An 8,189-nucleotide genomic window follows, 5' to 3' on the forward strand; every position below is an offset into this window, starting at 1 on the left:
ATACCACTAAATGTAACACCCTAATTAGCCTAAGCTCTACCTCGCATCGTAAAGCAAAGGTTAATCAGAGATTACGATAGTTCTAAGCTCATACAAATAATATATATAGAAAGAATTATTATAATCGAGAAGCCTGATGAAGGTTATAGCTCAAAACAGGATTTCAAAAGCGCAAAACGTACTAGCGAAGCTACTAACTTAAAGCATAAGAAAAAGAGGTGATATAATAAAAGATAAGTATATAATATCAAAAGAAACTAGCCATGGCTCGCGGAGTTTAAGCCAGCTAGCTATATACAGACTAAAAGAGAATCAGACAGTAAAAACAACTTATACAAATTTTGTTCTCTCAAATGCAAGCCTCTAGGCAAAACAAAATACAAAAGTGAGAGACATATACAAATTAACCCAAAATGACTCAAAAGAAGTATCCGGATCCTCCACTTCTGTCACCAACCAGACAATTCACCGAGGTGGGTTGCGACCTGCATCTGAAAAACACAACAAAGATATGGTATAAGAACCGGAGGTTCTCAGTATGGTAACAGTGCCCAGTGATGTAGGATATAAGACCCCGGGACGCCAAAGGCAATCCTAAGCTCCATATCCATCACAAGATTCAATCTTAAGGCATACTATAACAGATAAGCGTAATTATATAAACCTTAGCATAAATAAATAGGGTATTCTATCTTAAGGGATTTCTATTCTAATCAAACACTGCTGTCCCACAGCCTTCACCAACTGATCCTCCATGCGATCCCATCGCCACCGCCTTTCAAACCTCCTCAATCCCAGTAGAAAACACAGATAATATACAATACAAGTAAAACACAAGTATTGGCATGTAAGGCAATTAATTTAAATAGCAATTAGGCATGTTATACAATTAGGCAAACCATTACAAGTAGTAAAAACATACAAACAGGTAGAAAGTGCACATGATGAATGCTTGCCCTATTGGCTGTGATATCACATTGTCGGTTCAACTGCTAACCCGACACATCTCCATAGATATGTCGCCCTTCGGAATCATTATTGGAAAACCTCGAGATATAGTACTCGGATCACTGTCCAGGGTTTTGTGCCTGCACACTCTGATGATCCGAAGGGATGCGAGCGGGATACAAAATTTTTCAAAGTCTATTCACTCGCACAGGGCGTGCTAGCGCCCCCAACAGATGACCCTTCCCGACTTGTGCGTGCGCACAGGGCTGTGCGTACGCACAGGTCGCAATTCTTTATTAGTGTGTGCGCGCACAAAATGTGCTAACGCTGCAAGCAGAACGCATTTTCCTGCCTGTGCGTGCGCACAGGTCTGTGCGTCTGCACGGATCAAGATTTTTGCAGGGTTGTGCATCCGCACAAGGATGTGCGTGCGCACATATCAGAAATCCTAAAATTCTGCAACTTTGCATAATTTCATATTTTTACCACCAATTTTGAATGATCATAACTTCCTCTACAAAATTCTAAATTTCACAAACTTTATATCAATTTAAAGGGTTTTCAAAGATCTTTAATTCTAGATAAGTTTCATCAGATTTTGAAAACTGAGACAAAAGTTATGATCAGACAAAGTTCACCAAAAACCAACGTTTGCCCAATTTCACAATTCCCACCATTTCTTACCATACACATTCCAAACCATACCAAACCATTCCAAACTCCTTTTTCCATCAAAATTTACCTTTTGTATCATATCACACCAATCATACCACAATTTCCTTCACATTTTATTATTCCCAACCTCAATTATCACATATACAACATATCCACCAATCATCATTATCTCACTACCAATTCTCATCATCAACTCAACCATGATTCCTATTCATAATTAACAATACTCATTCATCTAAATCCATTATATTTCAAATTCATCATTTAATCACAACAACACATCAATTCATTATACCTCATCAACACAAACAATCATCAACAACATACAATTTCTAAACCTATCCTATGGGTCACTATCCTAAGTGTCCATGAATATTATATACTCCATAGAGGAAACCGAAACCATACCTTGGTCGATTCCCTATATGCACCGAACCCAAAACGAGCACAAACAAGCTCTCAACTCCAAACCAAGCTTTCAATTCCACTTCAACAAGCACCAATATGTTCCAATAGCTCCCAAACTCATAATAATCAAACTATATATGCATAAACCATCACAAATCAACCTAGGGTTCCATTTAAACATAAAATCACAAGGGTTTAATGTCTCTTACCTTTTCCAATAGATTTGATAGCCAAAATCCAATGCTAAGCAAGGATTAGAACAAACCTAAACATCCAAAATCATAAAAACTCAATTAACCCAAAGCCCTAAAAACCCAAAATTTTGGAGAGAAGAACTGAGAAGATTTCATGGTTACCTTACTATTTTCTTGGATGGGTTTTGTAGATCTCTTCACAAGGAACGCGTAGCCATAAACGGTGCGGCAATTGGAGCTCTGTAGCTCAGTATATGAGCTTGGGAAGATTGAAGTGAATAGTAAAAATGGAGGTTCTCTCTTTCTCCTTCTCAGCTGTGTGAGTGTGTTTGTTTGTGTGTTAAGGGTGTTTCGGTTCATTAATGAACCCTTATATATGTTGGACTTGGGCCCAACTTGGGCCCGGTCCAACCCGTTAGCATTTTTAGCCCGTTTGTCCCAACTTCGGGCCAAACCTTTAAAATTAATGCCCGATTTTTTACTTCTAATATTTTTCTAAGGTTTTCGACTGTTTTCACTTTTCCTCGCACAGTACCGGGCAGACTTGAACTGGTTCAACTGGTTCAATTGCCGGTTTGCGATTTTTCACAGTTTTTCGCAGAAAATACATTTTCTGACTCCGAAAGACCTACTGAGTCCAAAAATCATATTTAAATCCCCAAATTCTCATCTTAAATTTCCAGAATTTAATTTGGGCATTTAAATGATTTTATTCGTAAAAATTTCGGTTCTTACAGCTCGCACCACTAGTGTCGTACACACCGAAATCACTCATCTCTGGAGCACTCGCTCCACCATAATCATACCAGTGCTGAAGGTCATGTCCCAAAAATAACTCTTTCTGCTGCGGGTCTTCATTCAATTCGAGCAACTGGTACGCAGTGGAAGGACCAGGATGATCTACATGATCCGACGATCGATCCATGTCGAAGTCACTGGCATGACCTGATGTGGCGTAACGACCAGCAGACTGCTGAGAAGGAGCATGCCCTTCCTGCTTTGGCGTCGAAAATAGATAAGCAGTGTCTCTCAAGACCTGAGACAAGCTGAGGGTGTCAGATCCACCCAACGGACTAAACTGACCATCAACTGGAATTATCATTTGTGGTATGTAGAGCTCAACTGCCTGATGTGTTTATGGTTCTGGTATGTATGGTGCTTGCTGCTCATATGCCAGCCACTGCTGTTGTTGCTCATACACCAAAAACTGTTGTTGTTAGCCGTAGGCCGGTGCCTGAAACTGCTAGACATATGCCGGCATCTGATACTGGTGCTCATATGCCGGGACCTGAAAGTGGTGCTCATATGCTGGAACCTTGTTAACAATTAATTACAATTAATAGTAATTAATCATAATTGATAAACCTAAATAATAATAATTAATAATAATTAAATACGATAAAAATTAATATTAATACCTGAAACTGCTGTTCATGAGGGGGAACTTGCTGCTGAGGTCCAGCTAGTTCTTCCTGATGTTCCTGTGGTTCATTCGCACAAGCCTCTTCACCTGCAACTCTATTTGATAGTCGTAGGTGTTCCCCGTACTGCTATGTGTACCACACGCAGTACACCGGGAGAGGATGAAAGTCGCCAATCTGCTCCCCTAATTGCAGTGTGTTATAGCGGCCAGATATCCACATGTTAACCCATTGTTTGTTCCTCTCTCTCCAGTCATGGTTTTGTGCACCTGTCAACCGCCTGCAATGATCACGACCAAGGTCGAATGCCGGATTTGGTGCAAGTTGTTGCAACCCGAACTGTCGTTTAACTCAGTCTATCGGGTGCCACTCTATACACTCGAATGACACTAACGGCGACTTCGTGGAGCACATAAACAAATGTACAACGAGGTCATCCGGAACCATCACTCCCATATACGGCTGCCATATAAACAGCACATTAGTAATCACGAGGCCGATTAGATAAATTATTATTCTAAATAAAAACCTTGGACATAAATGGTTAAAACTTACATGGTTGACTCCCATGTCATCGAGTCCGCGCCTAAAATGCGCAGTAGGCTTCCGTATATATCTTATATGTCGGTGCCAATTTTTTTTTAGGACTAACAACTCTGGGGACTGATTTGGGTAATTTTTCTACCAGAAAATAAACTGGGGACTGATTTGGGTAATTACTTTACCAAAAAATGAACTGGGGACTGATTTATCTGTCAGAGTAAAATTTTAAGGATTAATCTGTATATTATTTTTTTTTGGACTAAAATGTCCGCTTTTAAAATCTTCGGAGGCTGATATGGATAATTACTCAAATAATAATAATAATAATAATAAGAACAATAATAATAATAATAATAATATAATAACAATAGTAAAAAATAATACCGTCGCGCAAGTGGAATACCAACATCACCGAGCTGATTGCGGGGAATAGGCTTTAGGATCGGCATACGCTCCCACGTCCAAACAAAAAGTAGTATGAGTAGCCCATCCATCTCTTTACAATTGTATTGTGATGCACGACACAACAATCTGTATAGATTTGCTAGACTGGCTGCCCCCCAACTGTATGTACCAATCTGGTCGAAATTCTGAAGTAGAGGCAGAAACTTCGAGTTCAATGAAGTGGTGGACTTATCCGGAAACACAACTATTCCAAGCACGCAGAAAATGTGAGCCCGGACGTACCGCTCAATGGACTCCTGCGTGTCACACGGTTCGGTATCTCTACACTGTTGGACCCATGCAAGATTCACCTTACCCAAGACGTGATCCTATGGACCTGGCTCCCGACCAAAACAAGCAATGCTGTTCTCCACCAGAAATTGGTGACTGCTGTCTATTCTACCCGTGACGGGCTCCCCATTAACCGGGAGGCCAAGTATATGTGTAACGTCTTTCAGCATCACTGTCACTTCGCCAACTAGAAGGTGAAACGTGTGAGTTTTCGGCCTCCATCGTTCCACCAATGTACTTAGCAGTGCAGAATGGCCTCTCATTTTGCCTACTCACGAAACGTGTTGAAACCCAGTAAATGCCAGTGACACTACAACTACTTCGTTTAAGGTATTTGGCGAATCTAGTTTTCCTGGACAACAAATTCTTGAGAGCCTGCAAAAAGAAAAATGATAATTATTAACAATAATAATAATAATAACCCTAATAATAACCATAACAACATTTTTAAAAACAAGAATAAATTATTAAAAAATAATAAAAATTTATTTAATAATAATAATAATAATAATAATAATAATAAAAATAATAAAATTACTAGTTAAAACACAAATACATAAAATACAAATAAATATATTTACTTATTGATCATAAAATTAAAAATAAAAAAACCTTAGCTATTGAGGATGATCCAAATATTCAATGATGTGTTCTCCAGGTTCAGTAAAATCACGCACCATTTTTTCTTCTTCCTTCGCTAAAACCCTAACCCTTCACCGTATTCTTCTTCCTCCATACTAACCCTCCCTTTCAACCCCCAACACAACCCTCGCCAATGTTTCACTCTTGCTTCTTCTTCACATAGACAAACACTTACCTGTGTTTGGGGTTTTAAAGACCGGATTCATCACCCATGTCAACACATGTCACATATGCAAGGATGGAGGCTGCCAATCGCAACCTGCGACTTGCCTTCTCCGCCTGCCAAACGCAAGCTGCATTTTGGGAACCCCAGGCTGGTCAAAGGCTACTCATGTCTGCATGCAGGGGGCCAAGGGACACGTTTCGAGACGTGGTTGCCCTTGCCTGCCAATCGCAGTCTGCGTTTTGCAGCAGGATGCAGATTTTTGGTATTCGCCCCCAGTAAAATGTTACCTACGTTTTGCAGGTGACTGAGCAACGCAGGTCCACATTTCTGGACAACACACCATGCACCCATATTCATGATTATCACCATTATTTTATCCATTACTAAATTAATTTTTAACATTCTATCTCCTTTTATTTATTTATTTATTTTTTATGGTGAATAGTGAACACGTGCAGAATTGGAAATCTTAGACATTCTTTCACAGAAATATTTGCTACCTTCTTTTGTTAGGAATACCATTAGGTAAGCAGGTCCGGTCAATTTCTGTCCATTTTTATTGAGCTGGATCCCAAAATTTATTATATCAAAAAACAATCATCTAATTATTTAAAGTAACTCTAATTCACCATAATTTAAGAATTATTGTTGATTTTTTATCAACTCCAATTTATACCATTTCACAGTTTATCTTTACCTTCCACCCACAACGGCGGTACCATCGAACGACGCCATTTTGTTGCTGCTGACAACACCGATTAGCGCCACCGCTGCTTTTGTTCGTGAGCAAATGCGCATCTTCAAAACTTAGCTTAGCGCCGTTGCTGCTTCCGACTCAGGTCACCCTCGTCGTGCCAAGTCATCCTCTCTAGAAACCAATGAAGTTGCGCCACCATCTCCATTCGACCGTTCGACCGTGCCTTCCCCTGTTCTGTCACATCCAAAAAAGACATATTTACTAAAGACATATCCAAAAAAATTTTAAACAAAAGACACATCTATTAAAAACCCATCCAAACAAATTCTAAACAGAAGATACATCCATTAAAAACACATCCAAATAAGTTTTAAATAGAAGAAACATCCTATATAGTTCGGTATAGAAGAACACGCAAAGTAAACCAATCGGAATTAACATGTAAACTAAACCACTACGTACCTTGTGAACACGTTGATTATCGTCACCAGTCAAACATCAATATTGATGGCTCCATCGACGAAGTAGGTTGGGATTCGGGGGCTGGGATGCAACCGGACTTGCGGGCGGGGCTTAGTGCAGGGATACGGGTGGAAGTGTGTGCGGGATTGATGGAAGCGTTGCACGCAACTATCCAGCAGACTGAGGAGGCCGTGGGTTGCGTTACAAAGGGCGTTGGGGGCGACATTCCAGGTGTACTGTAAACCCACAAAATTAGTAAATAATTAATTAATAAATTAATTATTATTTAAAGAAATTAGAAAATTAAAATTTATAGTTTAATGAGATAGAGCTAATTAAAATAAGAATTTTGACACTAATTTTAAAGAATTCGGCTCAAAATTGGGCCGAACCAGGCAAACCAAGCCTGTATTGGGATCAAGGCCCAACCTACTCCACCCACACTTAATGATTCAACACACTCTCTCTCCCTCCATTAGCATTTAATGCTGAAAATTTGAAGAGAGGAAGGGAGGCACAAAACATTATTCACTCCTCTCTTCCGGTAACCATAACTCGAGCTACAAAGCTCCAATCGCCACACCGTTTACGGCCACGCGATCACCATGAAGAGCTCTACAAAACCTACAACAAACTGGTGAGAAAATCTTGATTTCCCTTTCAGCCCTTTCTTCCATAAATTCGAAAATTTAGTGTTTGGGATTTTGAGATTTTGATGTTTTGATGTGTTTAGGATCAATCTAACTTGAGGAGATTATTGGGTTGAAATATAAAGCGGTATTAACTTGAAAGTAAAGAAATATTTGAAGTAATAAATTGTAGTTGAGGAAGTGCAGGATTGTTGATGATATATGATTAATGACAGGATTAAGAATGATAAGGTTTGTAATTATGATGTGATTGGGCCTAATGGGTCGAATCGTACGAACCAGGCCCGTATTGGGCCCAAGACCGAACCCACTCCACCCACACTTAATGATTCAGTACACTCTCTCTCCCTCCATTAGTATTTCACGCTGGAAATTTGAAGAGAGGAAGGGAGGCACAAAAACACTATTCACTCGTCTCTTTCGGTGACCATAACTCAAGCTACAGAGCTCTGATCGCCGCACTGTTTGTAGCCATGCGATCATCATGAAGAGCTCTACAAAACTCACCCAACAAATTGGTGAGAAAACCTTGATTTCTCTCTCAGCCCTTCCTTCCATAAATTTGAAATTTTAGTGTTTAGGATTTTGAGATTTTGATATTTTGATGTGTTTAGGATCAATCTAACTTGAGGAGATTATTGGGTTGAA

The 8,189-nt window shown here is 39.6% G+C and overlaps 1 long non-coding RNA gene across 1 annotated transcript; it reads right to left on the reverse strand.

Moving 5' to 3' along the window:
- Nucleotides 234–7,127, reverse strand: LOC110268687. Its single transcript, XR_002357050.1, has 4 exons — nucleotides 6,892–7,127; nucleotides 6,430–6,663; nucleotides 4,574–5,299; nucleotides 234–491 (listed from the first exon to the last, which is right to left on the reverse strand). It is a non-coding gene; the product is annotated as an uncharacterized LOC110268687 (long non-coding RNA).

This window comes from Arachis ipaensis, chromosome B02 (assembly GCF_000816755.2).
Source record: "Arachis ipaensis cultivar K30076 chromosome B02, Araip1.1, whole genome shotgun sequence".
Classification (NCBI taxonomy): domain Eukaryota; kingdom Viridiplantae; phylum Streptophyta; class Magnoliopsida; order Fabales; family Fabaceae; genus Arachis; species Arachis ipaensis.